Source organism: Lissotriton vulgaris, chromosome 10 (genome assembly GCF_964263255.1).
Source record: "Lissotriton vulgaris chromosome 10, aLisVul1.2, whole genome shotgun sequence".
Classification (NCBI taxonomy): Eukaryota; Metazoa; Chordata; class Amphibia; order Caudata; family Salamandridae; genus Lissotriton; species Lissotriton vulgaris.
The window spans coordinates 357026347-357043240 of record NC_141698.1 but is presented as its reverse complement, the minus strand read 5'-3'; positions in this window follow the sequence as shown (position 1 = coordinate 357043240).

The window sequence follows — 16894 nt, the reverse complement described above, 5'->3', positions numbered from 1 at the left end:
TTCTCTATAGGTTAGCTGATAGGAATGTGCTAAAATTAAGATGTTGGAATCTGTTATTCATAGTTTTTATTATTCCCACAAACCGTAGTGTAAACCTTCCTCCCTTAACATATCAGATCACTGAATTGCTATGGTGTACCATAACCTATAATAATTCCTGTGAGAAGGGCACACTATCTCTTGGCTGACAAAGAGATCTTTCTATCGAAGTCCTCATATAGGTGCTAGAGTTGTGTAGAGAGTACCAGCAAATGAGGCATAGGATTGAAAGAAGTCTGCTAGGTTGAAAACTAAATTGAGATTATAATTTTTAGTGAGCTTTGGATTGTCACAATATTAGAAACGCCATAGTACTAATAATTGATGCTTAATAAAATGTTTTTTTTGTAGTGTTGCATTTGGTTTGGAAATATTCAAGTTCTAAAAATTGACTAACAGTGGACTTTTCCATCTGCAGATTATACTGAATGGCCAACAGAGGCAGTGTTGCAGAGGAATAGTTCTCTGCTTGCTGATAGAAAAAAAAAAGAAAACTCATTTCTCCGCCTTCTGCATGCCTCGATAAATATACCTGGTAAGTCAAACTCTCATTTAATCATTTTGCCATTAATAAAAAGTTCATATCATCTGATGGCTCTCAGTGCCTTTTAGTGAGGTCTTCCACATAAATATAATCTTCGAAGACGGTAGCAATATGGATGACGCTATGGCCATCATGATAGTTTATCAAAGACTTTGACTGTCTATGTGGCTGACAAAATCTTCTTTAGATACTTGTGCAGGCAATTTCTCCTCCGGGTTAATTACCATCTTTCAGGCTGGAATGAGGTTTCTTAGGTTAGAGCAATTGACTTACTTTCAGATGGAGGGAAGCTATTTAACCTGTTTCCCTGCTTTCTGTGAGTGGGACTCTGATACTCAAGATGGACTGGTATTTAGAAACTGTGTTCTTCTAACTCTAGCCCTCTTTAAATAGGAGCCCAATGCTTTTAATGGTGCAGAGTACTTTCCCATTACACCTCCTACTTGCTGTGCAGTCTTATTCCCAGATACTTACCTAGTGTGTAATTGCTGATGTCTGGTCCTCCGGTGTAATCGTCACCCAGGGCGATTGATCAAGTGGTGCCATTACATCACAAAGCTACAGCAGGATGGCATCTCACATGAGGGCCAATCAGTTAACTCTTCTAACTCTAGCCCTCTTTAAATAGGAGCACAATGCTTTTAATGGTTCTGTGAACTTTCCCATTACACCTCCTACTTGCTTTGCAGTCATATTTACAGGTAGTTACCTAGTGTGTATTTGCTGATGTCTGGTCCTCCGGTGTAATAGTCACCCAGGGCGATTGGTCAAGTGGTGCCATTACATCACAAACCTACAGCAGGATATCATCTAACATGAGGGCTAATCAGTTGCCTAGTACGCAATAGGATACATGTATCATGGTATATCAGACGGAGCAATGTAGACAGGTTGCCCAGCTGAAGACTAAGGTGGTGAGATGAAAGGACCTAGGCCTTTAGTTGAGACTTATACATATGTTTGAAGGAGTGGTTGATCATAACATTCTGGAGTTCTCTATAGGTTAGCTGATAGGAATGTGCTAAAATTAAGATGTTGGAATCTGTTATTCATAGTTTTTATTATTCCCACAAACCGTAGTGTAAACCTTCCTCCCTTAACATATCAGATCACTGAATTGCTATGGTGTACCATAACCTATAATAATTCCTGTGAGAAGGGCACACTATCTCTTGGCTGACAAAGAGATCTTTCTATCGAAGTCCTCATATAGGTGCTAGAGTTGTGTAGAGAGTACCAGCAAATGAGGCATAGGATTGAAAGAAGTCTGCTAGGTTGAAAACTAAATTGAGATTATAATTTTTAGTGAGCTTTGGATTGTCACAATATTAGAAACGCCATAGTACTAATAATTGATGCTTAATAAAATGTTTTTTTGGTAGTGTTGCATTTGGTTTGGAAATATTCAAGTTCTAAAAATTGACTAACAGTGGACTTTTCCATCTGCAGATTATACTGAATGGCCAACAGAGGCAGTGTTGCAGAGGAATAGTTCTCTGCTTGCTGATAGAAAAAAAAAAGAAAACTCATTTCTCCGCCTTCTGCATGCCTCGATAAATATACCTGGTAAGTCAAACTCTCATTTAATCATTTTGCCATTAATAAAAAGTTCATATCATCTGATGGCTCTCAGTGCCTTTTAGTGAGGTCTTCCACATAAATATAATCTTCGAAGACGGTAGCAATATGGATGACGCTATGGCCATCATGATAGTTTATCAAAGACTTTGACTGTCTATGTGGCTGACAAAATCTTCTTTAGATACTTGTGCAGGCAATTTCTCCTCCGGGTTAATTACCATCTTTCAGGCTGGAATGAGGTTTCTTAGGTTAGAGCAATTGACTTACTTTCAGATGGAGGGAAGCTATTTAACCTGTTTCCCTGCTTTCTGTGAGTGGGACTCTGATACTCAAGATGGACTGGTATTTAGAAACTGTGTTCTTCTAACTCTAGCCCTCTTTAAATAGGAGCCCAATGCTTTTAATGATGCAGAGTACTTTCCCATTACACCTCCTACTTGCTGTGCAGTCTTATTCCCAGATACTTACCTAGTGTGTAATTGCTGATGTCTGGTCCTCCGGTGTAATCGTCACCCAGGGCGATTGATCAAGTGGTGCCATTACATCACAAAGCTACAGCAGGATGGCATCTCACATGAGGGCCAATCAGTTAACTCTTCTAACTCTAGCCCTCTTTAAATAGGAGCACAATGCTTTTAATGGTTCTGTGAACTTTCCCATTACACCTCCTACTTGCTTTGCAGTCATATTTACAGGTAGTTACCTAGTGTGTATTTGCTGATGTCTGGTCCTCCGGTGTAATAGTCACCCAGGGCGATTGGTCAAGTGGTGCCATTACATCACAAACCTACAGCAGGATATCATCTAACATGAGGGCTAATCAGTTGCCTAGTACGCAATAGGATACATGTATCATGGTATATCAGACGGAGCAATGTAGACAGGTTGCCCAGCTGAAGACTAAGGTGGTGAGATGAAAGGACCTAGGCCTTTAGTTGAGACTTATACATATGTTTGAAGGAGTGGTTGATCATAACATTCTGGAGTTCTCTATAGGTTAGCTGATAGGAATGTGCTAAAATTAAGATGTTGGAATCTGTTATTCATAGTTTTTATTATTCCCACAAACCGTAGTGTAAACCTTCCTCCCTTAACATATCAGATCACTGAATTGCTATGGTGTACCATAACCTATAATAATTCCTGTGAGAAGGGCACACTATCTCTTGGCTGACAAAGAGATCTTTCTATCGAAGTCCTCATATAGGTGCTAGAGTTGTGTAGAGAGTACCAGCAAATGAGGCATAGGATTGAAAGAAGTCTGCTAGGTTGAAAACTAAATTGAGATTATAATTTTTAGTGAGCTTTGGATTGTCACAATATTAGAAACGCCATAGTACTAATAATTGATGCTTAATAAAATGTTTTTTTTGTAGTGTTGCATTTGGTTTGGAAATATTCAAGTTCTAAAAATTGACTAACAGTGGACTTTTCCATCTGCAGATTATACTGAATGGCCAACAGAGGCAGTGTTGCAGAGGAATAGTTCTCTGCTTGCTGATAGAAAAAAAAAAGAAAACTCATTTCTCCGCCTTCTGCATGCCTCGATAAATATACCTGGTAAGTCAAACTCTCATTTAATCATTTTGCCATTAATAAAAAGTTCATATCATCTGATGGCTCTCAGTGCCTTTTAGTGAGGTCTTCCACATAAATATAATCTTCGAAGACGGTAGCAATATGGATGACGCTATGGCCATCATGATAGTTTATCAAAGACTTTGACTGTCTATGTGGCTGACAAAATCTTCTTTAGATACTTGTGCAGGCAATTTCTCCTCCGGGTTAATTACCATCTTTCAGGCTGGAATGAGGTTTCTTAGGTTAGAGCAATTGACTTACTTTCAGATGGAGGGAAGCTATTTAACCTGTTTCCCTGCTTTCTGTGAGTGGGACTCTGATACTCAAGATGGACTGGTATTTAGAAACTGTGTTCTTCTAACTCTAGCCCTCTTTAAATAGGAGCCCAATGCTTTTAATGATGCAGAGTACTTTCCCATTACACCTCCTACTTGCTGTGCAGTCTTATTCCCAGATACTTACCTAGTGTGTAATTGCTGATGTCTGGTCCTCCGGTGTAATCGTCACCCAGGGCGATTGATCAAGTGGTGCCATTACATCACAAAGCTACAGCAGGATGGCATCTCACATGAGGGCCAATCAGTTAACTCTTCTAACTCTAGCCCTCTTTAAATACTAGCACAATGCTTTTAATGGTTCTGTGAACTTTCCCATTACACCTCCTACTTGCTTTGCAGTCATATTTACAGGTAGTTACCTAGTGTGTATTTGCTGATGTCTGGTCCTCCGGTGTAATAGTCACCCAGGGCGATTGGTCAAGTGGTGCCATTACATCACAAACCTACAGCAGGATATCATCTAACATGAGGGCTAATCAGTTGCCTAGTACGCAATAGGATACATGTATCATGGTATATCAGACGGAGCAATGTAGACAGGTTGCCCAGCTGAAGACTAAGGTGGTGAGATGAAAGGACCTAGGCCTTTAGTTGAGACTTATACATATGTTTGAAGGAGTGGTTGATCATAACATTCTGGAGTTCTCTATAGGTTAGCTGATAGGAATGTGCTAAAATTAAGATGTTGGAATCTGTTATTCATAGTTTTTATTATTCCCACAAACCGTAGTGTAAACCTTCCTCCCTTAACATATCAGATCACTGAATTGCTATGGTGTACCATAACCTATAATAATTCCTGTGAGAAGGGCACACTATCTCTTGGCTGACAAAGAGATCTTTCTATCGAAGTCCTCATATAGGTGCTAGAGTTGTGTAGAGAGTACCAGCAAATGAGGCATAGGATTGAAAGAAGTCTGCTAGGTTGAAAACTAAATTGAGATTATAATTTTTAGTGAGCTTTGGATTGTCACAATATTAGAAACGCCATAGTACTAATAATTGATGCTTAATAAAATGTTTTTTTTGTAGTGTTGCATTTGGTTTGGAAATATTCAAGTTCTAAAAATTGACTAACAGTGGACTTTTCCATCTGCAGATTATACTGAATGGCCAACAGAGGCAGTGTTGCAGAGGAATAGTTCTCTGCTTGCTGATAGAAAAAAAAAAGAAAACTCATTTCTCCGCCTTCTGCATGCCTCGATAAATATACCTGGTAAGTCAAACTCTCATTTAATCATTTTGCCATTAATAAAAAGTTCATATCATCTGATGGCTCTCAGTGCCTTTTAGGAGGTCTTCCACATAAATATAATCTTCTAAGACGGTAGCAATATGGATGACGCTATGGCCATCATGATAGTTTATCAAAGACTTTGACTGTCTATGTGGCTGACAAAATCTTCTTTAGATACTTGTGCAGGCAATTTCTCCTCCGAGTTAATTACCATCTTTCAGGCTGGAATGAGGTTTCTTAGGTTAGAGCAATTGACTTACTTTCCGATGGAGGGAAGCTATTTAACCTGTTTCCCTGCTTTCTGTGAGTGGGACTCTGATACTCAAGATGGACTGGTATTTAGAAACTGTGTTCTTCTAACTCTAGCCCTCTTTAAATAGGAGCCCAATGCTTTTAATGGTGCAGAGTACTTTCCCATTACACGTCCTACGTGCTGTGCAGTCTTATTCCCAGATACTTACCTAGTGTGCAATTGCTGATGTCTGGTCCTCCGGTGTAATCGTCACCCAGGGCGATTGGTCAAGTGGTGCCATTACATCACAAAGCTACAGCAGGATGGCATCTCACATGAGGGCCAATCAGATGACTCTTCTAACTCTAGCCCTCTTTAAATAGGAGCACAATGCTTTTAATGGTTCTGTGTACTTTCCCATTACACCTCCTACTTGCTTTGCAGTCATATTTACAGGTAGTTACCTAGTGTGTATTTGCTGATGTCTGGTCCTCCGGTGTAATAGTCACCCAGGGCGATTGGTCAAGTGGTGCCATTACATCACAAACCTACAGCAGGATATCATCTAACATGAGGGCTAATCAGTTGCCTAGTACGCAATAGGATACATGTGTCATGGTATATCAGATGGAGCAATGTAGACAGGATGCCCAGCTGAAGACTAAGGTGGTGAGATGAAAGGACCTAGGCCTTTAGTTGAGACTTATACATATGTTTGAAGGAGTGGTTGATCATAACATTCTGGAGTTCTCTATAGGTTAGCTGATAGGAATGTGCTAAAATTAAGATGTTGGAATCTGTTATTCATAGTTTTTATTATTCCCACAAACCGTAGCGTAAACCTTCCTCCCTTAACATATCAGATCACTGAATTGCTATGGTGTACCATAACCTATAATAATTCCTGTGAGAAGGGCACACTATCTCTTGGCTGACAAAGAGATCTTTCTATCGAAGTCCTCATATAGGTGCTAGAGTTGTGTAGAGAGTACCAGCAAATGAGGCATAGGATTGAAAGAAGTCTGCTAGGTTGAAAACTAAATTGAGATTATAATTTTTAGTGAGCTTTGGATTGTCACAATATTAGAAACGCCATAGTACTAATAATTGATGCTTAATATAATGTTTTTTTGGTAGTGTTGCATTTGGTTTGGAAATATTCAAGTTCTAAAAATTGACTAACAGTGGACTTTTCCATCTGCAGATTATACTGAATGGCCAACAGAGGCAGTGTTGCAGAGGAATAGTTCTCTGCTTGCTGATAGAAAAAAAAAAGAAAACTCATTTCTCCGCCTTCTGCATGCCTCGATAAATATACCTGGTAAGTCAAACTCTCATTTAATCATTTTGCCATTAATAAAAAGTTCATATCATCTGATGGCTCTCAGTGCCTTTTAGTGAGGTCTTCCACATAAATATAATCTTCGAAGACGGTAGCAATATGGATGACGCTATGGCCATCATGATAGTTTATCAAAGACTTTGACTGTCTATGTGGCTGACAAAATCTTCTTTAGATACTTGTGCAGGCAATTTCTCCTCCGGGTTAATTACCATCTTTCAGGCTGGAATGAGGTTTCTTAGGTTAGAGCAATTGACTTACTTTCAGATGGAGGGAAGCTATTTAACCTGTTTCCCTGCTTTCTGTGAGTGGGACTCTGATACTCAAGATGGACTGGTATTTAGAAACTGTGTTCTTCTAACTCTAGCCCTCTTTAAATAGGAGCCCAATGCTTTTAATGGTGCAGAGTACTTTCCCATTACACCTCCTACTTGCTGTGCAGTCTTATTCCCAGATACTTACCTAGTGTGTAATTGCTGATGTCTGGTCCTCCGGTGTAATCGTCACCCAGGGCGATTGATCAAGTGGTGCCATTACATCACAAAGCTACAGCAGGATGGCATCTCACATGAGGGCCAATCAGTTAACTCTTCTAACTCTAGCCCTCTTTAAATAGGAGCACAATGCTTTTAATGGTTCTGTGAACTTTCCCATTACACCTCCTACTTGCTTTGCAGTCATATTTACAGGTAGTTACCTAGTGTGTATTTGCTGATGTCTGGTCCTCCGGTGTAATAGTCACCCAGGGCGATTGATCAAGTGGTGCCATTACATCACAAACCTACAGCAGGATATCATCTAACATGAGGGCTAATCAGTTGCCTAGTACGCAATAGGATACATGTATCATGGTATATCAGACGGAGCAATGTAGACAGGTTGCCCAGCTGAAGACTAAGGTGGTGAGATGAAAGGACCTAGGCCTTTAGTTGAGACTTATACATATGTTTGAAGGAGTGGTTGATCATAACATTCTGGAGTTCTCTATAGGTTAGCTGATAGGAATGTGCTAAAATTAAGATGTTGGAATCTGTTATTCATAGTTTTTATTATTCCCACAAACCGTAGTGTAAACCTTCCTCCCTTAACATATCAGATCACTGAATTGCTATGGTGTACCATAACCTATAATAATTCCTGTGAGAAGGGCACACTATCTCTTGGCTGACAAAGAGATCTTTCTATCGAAGTCCTCATATAGGTGCTAGAGTTGTGTAGAGAGTACCAGCAAATGAGGCATAGGATTGAAAGAAGTCTGCTAGGTTGAAAACTAAATTGAGATTATAATTTTTAGTGAGCTTTGGATTGTCACAATATTAGAAACGCCATAGTACTAATAATTGATGCTTAATAAAATGTTTTTTTGGTAGTGTTGCATTTGGTTTGGAAATATTCAAGTTCTAAAAATTGACTAACAGTGGACTTTTCCATCTGCAGATTATACTGAATGGCCAACAGAGGCAGTGTTGCAGAGGAATAGTTCTCTGCTTGCTGATAGAAAAAAAAAAGAAAACTCATTTCTCCGCCTTCTGCATGCCTCGATAAATATACCTGGTAAGTCAAACTCTCATTTAATCATTTTGCCATTAATAAAAAGTTCATATCATCTGATGGCTCTCAGTGCCTTTTAGGAGGTCTTCCACATAAATATAATCTTCTAAGACGGTAGCAATATGGATGACGCTATGGCCATCATGATAGTTTATCAAAGACTTTGACTGTCTATGTGGCTGACAAAATCTTCTTTAGATACTTGTGCAGGCAATTTCTCCTCCGAGTTAATTACCATCTTTCAGGCTGGAATGAGGTTTCTTAGGTTAGAGCAATTGACTTACTTTCCGATGGAGGGAAGCTATTTAACCTGTTTCCCTGCTTTCTGTGAGTGGGACTCTGATACTCAAGATGGACTGGTATTTAGAAACTGTGTTCTTCTAACTCTAGCCCTCTTTAAATAGGAGCCCAATGCTTTTAATGGTGCAGAGTACTTTCCCATTACACGTCCTACGTGCTGTGCAGTCTTATTCCCAGATACTTACCTAGTGTGCAATTGCTGATGTCTGGTCCTCCGGTGTAATCGTCACCCAGGGCGATTGGTCAAGTGGTGCCATTACATCACAAAGCTACAGCAGGATGGCATCTCACATGAGGGCCAATCAGATGACTCTTCTAACTCTAGCCCTCTTTAAATAGGAGCACAATGCTTTTAATGGTTCTGTGTACTTTCCCATTACACCTCCTACTTGCTTTGCAGTCATATTTACAGGTAGTTACCTAGTGTGTATTTGCTGATGTCTGGTCCTCCGGTGTAATAGTCACCCAGGGCGATTGGTCAAGTGGTGCCATTACATCACAAACCTACAGCAGGATATCATCTAACATGAGGGCTAATCAGTTGCCTAGTACGCAATAGGATACATGTGTCATGGTATATCAGATGGAGCAATGTAGACAGGATGCCCAGCTGAAGACTAAGGTGGTGAGATGAAAGGACCTAGGCCTTTAGTTGAGACTTATACATATGTTTGAAGGAGTGGTTGATCATAACATTCTGGAGTTCTCTATAGGTTAGCTGATAGGAATGTGCTAAAATTAAGATGTTGGAATCTGTTATTCATAGTTTTTATTATTCCCACAAACCGTAGCGTAAACCTTCCTCCCTTAACATATCAGATCACTGAATTGCTATGGTGTACCATAACCTATAATAATTCCTGTGAGAAGGGCACACTATCTCTTGGCTGACAAAGAGATCTTTCTATCGAAGTCCTCATATAGGTGCTAGAGTTGTGTAGAGAGTACCAGCAAATGAGGCATAGGATTGAAAGAAGTCTGCTAGGTTGAAAACTAAATTGAGATTATAATTTTTAGTGAGCTTTGGATTGTCACAATATTAGAAACGCCATAGTACTAATAATTGATGCTTAATATAATGTTTTTTTGGTAGTGTTGCATTTGGTTTGGAAATATTCAAGTTCTAAAAATTGACTAACAGTGGACTTTTCCATCTGCAGATTATACTGAATGGCCAACAGAGGCAGTGTTGCAGAGGAATAGTTCTCTGCTTGCTGATAGAAAAAAAAAAGAAAACTCATTCCTCCGCCTTCTCCATGCCTCGATAAATATACATGGTAAGTCAAACTCTCATTTAATCATTTTGCCATTAATAAAAAGTTCATATCATCTGATGGCTCTCAGTGCCTTTTAGTGAGGCCTTCCACATAAATATAATCTTCTAAGACGGTAGCAATATGGATGACGCTATGGCCATCATGATAGTTTATCAAAGACTTTGACTGTCTATGTGGCTGACAAAATCTTCTTTAGATACTTGTGCAGGCAATTTCTCCTCCGGGTTAATTACCATCTTTCAGGCTGGAATGAGGTTTCTTAGGTTAGAGCAATTGACTTACTTTCAGATGGAGGGAAGCTATTTAACCTGTTTCCCTGCTTTCTGTGAGTGGGACTCTGATACTCAAGATGGACTGGTATTTAGAAACTGTGTTCTTCTAACTCTAGCCCTCTTTAAATAGGAGCCCAATGCTTTTAATGGTGCAGAGTACTTTCCCATTACACCTCCTACTTGCTGTGCAGTCTTATTCCCAGATACTTACCTAGTGTGTAATTGCTGATGTCTGGTCCTCCGGTGTAATCGTCATCCAGGGCGATTGATCAAGTGGTGCCATTACATCACAAAGCTACAGCAGGATGGCATCTCACATGAGGGCCAATCAGTTAACTCTTCTAACTCTAGCCCTCTTTAAATAGGAGCACAATGCTTTTAATGGTTCTGTGAACTTTCCCATTACACCTCCTACTTGCTTTGCAGTCATATTTACAGGTAGTTACCTAGTGTGTATTTGCTGATGTCTGGTCCTCCGGTGTAATAGTCACCCAGGGCGATTGATCAAGTGGTGCCATTACATCACAAACCTACAGCAGGATATCATCTAACATGAGGGCTAATCAGTTGCCTAGTACGCAATAGGATACATGTATCATGGTATATCAGACGGAGCAATGTAGACAGGTTGCCCAGCTGAAGACTAAGGTGGTGAGATGAAAGGACCTAGGCCTTTAGTTGAGACTTATACATATGTTTGAAGGAGTGGTTGATCATAACATTCTGGAGTTCTCTATAGGTTAGCTGATAGGAATGTGCTAAAATTAAGATGTTGGAATATGTTATTCATAGTTTTTATTATTCCCACAAACCGTAGCGTAAACCTTCCTCCCTTAACATATCAGATCACTGAATTGCTATGGTGTACCATAACCTATAATAATTCCTGTGAGAAGGGCACACTATCTCTTGGCTGACAAAGAGATCTTTCTATCGAAGTCCTCATATAGGTGCTAGAGTTGTGTAGAGAGTACCAGCAAATGAGGCATAGGATTGAAAGAAGTCTGCTAGGTTGAAAACTAAATTGAGATTATAATTTTTAGTGAGCTTTGGATTGTCACAATATTAGAAACGCCATAGTACTAATAATTGATGCTTAATAAAATGTTTTTTTTGTAGTGTTGCATTTGGTTTGGAAATATTCAAGTTCTAAAAATTGACTAACAGTGGACTTTTCCATCTGCAGATTATACTGAATGGCCAACAGAGGCAGTGTTGCAGAGGAATAGTTCTCTGCTTGCTGATAGAAAAAAAAAAGAAAACTCATTTCTCCGCCTTCTGCATGCCTCGATAAATATACCTGGTAAGTCAAACTCTCATTTAATCATTTTGCCATTAATAAAAAGTTCATATCATCTGATGGCTCTCAGTGCCTTTTAGTGAGGTCTTCCACATAAATATAATCTTCGAAGACGGTAGCAATATGGATGACGCTATGGCCATCATGATAGTTTATCAAAGACTTTGACTGTCTATGTGGCTGACAAAATCTTCTTTAGATACTTGTGCAGGCAATTTCTCCTCCGGGTTAATTACCATCTTTCAGGCTGGAATGAGGTTTCTTAGGTTAGAGCAATTGACTTACTTTCAGATGGAGGGAAGCTATTTAACCTGTTTCCCTGCTTTCTGTGAGTGGGACTCTGATACTCAAGATGGACTGGTATTTAGAAACTGTGTTCTTCTAACTCTAGCCCTCTTTAAATAGGAGCCCAATGCTTTTAATGGTGCAGAGTACTTTCCCATTACACCTCCTACTTGCTGTGCAGTCTTATTCCCAGATACTTACCTAGTGTGTAATTGCTGATGTCTGGTCCTCCGGTGTAATCGTCACCCAGGGCGATTGATCAAGTGGTGCCATTACATCACAAAGCTACAGCAGGATGGCATCTCACATGAGGGCCAATCAGTTAACTCTTCTAACTCTAGCCCTCTTTAAATAGGAGCACAATGCTTTTAATGGTTCTGTGAACTTTCCCATTACACCTCCTACTTGCTTTGCAGTCATATTTACAGGTAGTTACCTAGTGTGTATTTGCTGATGTCTGGTCCTCCGGTGTAATAGTCACCCAGGGCGATTGATCAAGTGGTGCCATTACATCACAAACCTACAGCAGGATATCATCTAACATGAGGGCTAATCAGTTGCCTAGTACGCAATAGGATACATGTATCATGGTATATCAGACGGAGCAATGTAGACAGGTTGCCCAGCTGAAGACTAAGGTGGTGAGATGAAAGGACCTAGGCCTTTAGTTGAGACTTATACATATGTTTGAAGGAGTGGTTGATCATAACATTCTGGAGTTCTCTATAGGTTAGCTGATAGGAATGTGCTAAAATTAAGATGTTGGAATCTGTTATTCATAGTTTTTATTATTCCCACAAACCGTAGCGTAAACCTTCCTCCCTTAACATATCAGATCACTGAATTGCTATGGTGTACCATAACCTATAATAATTCCTGTGAGAAGGGCACACTATCTCTTGGCTGACAAAGAGATCTTTCTATCGAAGTCCTCATATAGGTGCTAGAGTTGTGTAGAGAGTACCAGCAAATGAGGCATAGGATTGAAAGAAGTCTGCTAGGTTGAAAACTAAATTGAGATTATAATTTTTAGTGAGCTTTGGATTGTCACAATATTAGAAACGCCATAGTACTAATAATTGATGCTTAATAAAATGTTTTTTTTGTAGTGTTGCATTTGGTTTGGAAATATTCAAGTTCTAAAAATTGACTAACAGTGGACTTTTCCATCTGCAGATTATACTGAATGGCCAACAGAGGCAGTGTTGCAGAGGAATAGTTCTCTGCTTGCTGATAGAAAAAAAAAAGAAAACTCATTTCTCCGCCTTCTGCATGCCTCGATAAATATACCTGGTAAGTCAAACTCTCATTTAATCATTTTGCCATTAATAAAAAGTTCATATCATCTGATGGCTCTCAGTGCCTTTTAGTGAGGTCTTCCACATAAATATAATCTTCGAAGACGGTAGCAATATGGATGACGCTATGGCCATCATGATAGTTTATCAAAGACTTTGACTGTCTATGTGGCTGACAAAATCTTCTTTAGATACTTGTGCAGGCAATTTCTCCTCCGGGTTAATTACCATCTTTCAGGCTGGAATGAGGTTTCTTAGGTTAGAGCAATTGACTTACTTTCAGATGGAGGGAAGCTATTTAACCTGTTTCCCTGCTTTCTGTGAGTGGGACTCTGATACTCAAGATGGACTGGTATTTAGAAACTGTGTTCTTCTAACTCTAGCCCTCTTTAAATAGGAGCCCAATGCTTTTAATGGTGCAGAGTACTTTCCCATTACACCTCCTACTTGCTGTGCAGTCTTATTCCCAGATACTTACCTAGTGTGTAATTGCTGATGTCTGGTCCTCCGGTGTAATCGTCACCCAGGGCGATTGATCAAGTGGTGCCATTACATCACAAAGCTACAGCAGGATGGCATCTCACATGAGGGCCAATCAGTTAACTCTTCTAACTCTAGCCCTCTTTAAATAGGAGCACAATGCTTTTAATGGTTCTGTGAACTTTCCCATTACACCTCCTACTTGCTTTGCAGTCATATTTACAGGTAGTTACCTAGTGTGTATTTGCTGATGTCTGGTCCTCCGGTGTAATAGTCACCCAGGGCGATTGATCAAGTGGTGCCATTACATCACAAACCTACAGCAGGATATCATCTAACATGAGGGCTAATCAGTTGCCTAGTACGCAATAGGATACATGTATCATGGTATATCAGACGGAGCAATGTAGACAGGTTGCCCAGCTGAAGACTAAGGTGGTGAGATGAAAGGACCTAGGCCTTTAGTTGAGACTTATACATATGTTTGAAGGAGTGGTTGATCATAACATTCTGGAGTTCTCTATAGGTTAGCTGATAGGAATGTGCTAAAATTAAGATGTTGGAATCTGTTATTCATAGTTTTTATTATTCCCACAAACCGTAGCGTAAACCTTCCTCCCTTAACATATCAGATCACTGAATTGCTATGGTGTACCATAACCTATAATAATTCCTGTGAGAAGGGCACACTATCTCTTGGCTGACAAAGAGATCTTTCTATCGAAGTCCTCATATAGGTGCTAGAGTTGTGTAGAGAGTACCAGCAAATGAGGCATAGGATTGAAAGAAGTCTGCTAGGTTGAAAACTAAATTGAGATTATAATTTTTAGTGAGCTTTGGATTGTCACAATATTAGAAACGCCATAGTACTAATAATTGATGCTTAATAAAATGTTTTTTTTGTAGTGTTGCATTTGGTTTGGAAATATTCAAGTTCTAAAAATTGACTAACAGTGGACTTTTCCATCTGCAGATTATACTGAATGGCCAACAGAGGCAGTGTTGCAGAGGAATAGTTCTCTGCTTGCTGATAGAAAAAAAAAAGAAAACTCATTTCTCCGCCTTCTGCATGCCTCGATAAATATACCTGGTAAGTCAAACTCTCATTTAATCATTTTGCCATTAATAAAAAGTTCATATCATCTGATGGCTCTCAGTGCCTTTTAGTGAGGTCTTCCACATAAATATAATCTTCGAAGACGGTAGCAATATGGATGACGCTATGGCCATCATGATAGTTTATCAAAGACTTTGACTGTCTATGTGGCTGACAAAATCTTCTTTAGATACTTGTGCAGGCAATTTCTCCTCCGGGTTAATTACCATCTTTCAGGCTGGAATGAGGTTTCTTAGGTTAGAGCAATTGACTTACTTTCAGATGGAGGGAAGCTATTTAACCTGTTTCCCTGCTTTCTGTGAGTGGGACTCTGATACTCAAGATGGACTGGTATTTAGAAACTGTGTTCTTCTAACTCTAGCCCTCTTTAAATAGGAGCCCAATGCTTTTAATGATGCAGAGTACTTTCCCATTACACCTCCTACTTGCTGTGCAGTCTTATTCCCAGATACTTACCTAGTGTGTAATTGCTGATGTCTGGTCCTCCGGTGTAATCGTCACCCAGGGCGATTGATCAAGTGGTGCCATTACATCACAAAGCTACAGCAGGATGGCATCTCACATGAGGGCCAATCAGTTAACTCTTCTAACTCTAGCCCTCTTTAAATACTAGCACAATGCTTTTAATGGTTCTGTGAACTTTCCCATTACACCTCCTACTTGCTTTGCAGTCATATTTACTGGTAGTTACCTAGTGTGTATTTGCTGATGTCTGGTCCTCCGGTGTAATAGTCACCCAGGGCGATTGGTCAAGTGGTGCCATTACATCACAAACCTACAGCAGGATATCATCTAACATGAGGGCTAATCAGTTGCCTAGTACGCAATAGGATACATGTATCATGGTATATCAGACGGAGCAATGTAGACAGGTTGCCCAGCTGAAGACTAAGGTGGTGAGATGAAAGGACCTAGGCCTTTAGTTGAGACTTATACATATGTTTGAAGGAGTGGTTGATCATAACATTCTGGAGTTCTCTATAGGTTAGCTGATAGGAATGTGCTAAAATTAAGATGTTGGAATCTGTTATTCATAGTTTTTATTATTCCCACAAACCGTAGTGTAAACCTTCCTCCCTTAACATATCAGATCACTGAATTGCTATGGTGTACCATAACCTATAATAATTCCTGTGAGAAGGGCACACTATCTCTTGGCTGACAAAGAGATCTTTCTATCGAAGTCCTCATATAGGTGCTAGAGTTGTGTAGAGAGTACCAGCAAATGAGGCATAGGATTGAAAGAAGTCTGCTAGGTTGAAAACTAAATTGAGATTATAATTTTTAGTGAGCTTTGGATTGTCACAATATTAGAAACGCCATAGTACTAATAATTGATGCTTAATAAAATGTTTTTTTTGTAGTGTTGCATTTGGTTTGGAAATATTCAAGTTCTAAAAATTGACTAACAGTGGACTTTTCCATCTGCAGATTATACTGAATGGCCAACAGAGGCAGTGTTGCAGAGGAATAGTTCTCTGCTTGCTGATAGAAAAAAAAAAGAAAACTCATTTCTCCGCCTTCTGCATGCCTCGATAAATATACCTGGTAAGTCAAACTCTCATTTAATCATTTTGCCATTAATAAAAAGTTCATATCATCTGATGGCTCTCAGTGCCTTTTAGTGAGGTCTTCCACATAAATATAATCTTCGAAGACGGTAGCAATATGGATGACGCTATGGCCATCATGATAGTTTATCAAAGACTTTGACTGTCTATGTGGCTGACAAAATCTTCTTTAGATACTTGTGCAGGCAATTTCTCCTCCGGGTTAATTACCATCTTTCAGGCTGGAATGAGGTTTCTTAGGTTAGAGCAATTGACTTACTTTCAGATGGAGGGAAGCTATTTAACCTGTTTCCCTGCTTTCTGTGAGTGGGACTCTGATACTCAAGATGGACTGGTATTTAGAAACTGTGTTCTTCTAACTCTAGCCCTCTTTAAATAGGAGCCCAATGCTTTTAATGGTGCAGAGTACTTTCCCATTACACCTCCTACTTGCTGTGCAGTCTTATTCCCAGATACTTGCCTAGTGTGTAATTGCTGATGTCTGGTCCTCCGGTGTAATCGTCACCCAGGGCGATTGATCAAGTGGTGCCATTACATCACAAAGCTACA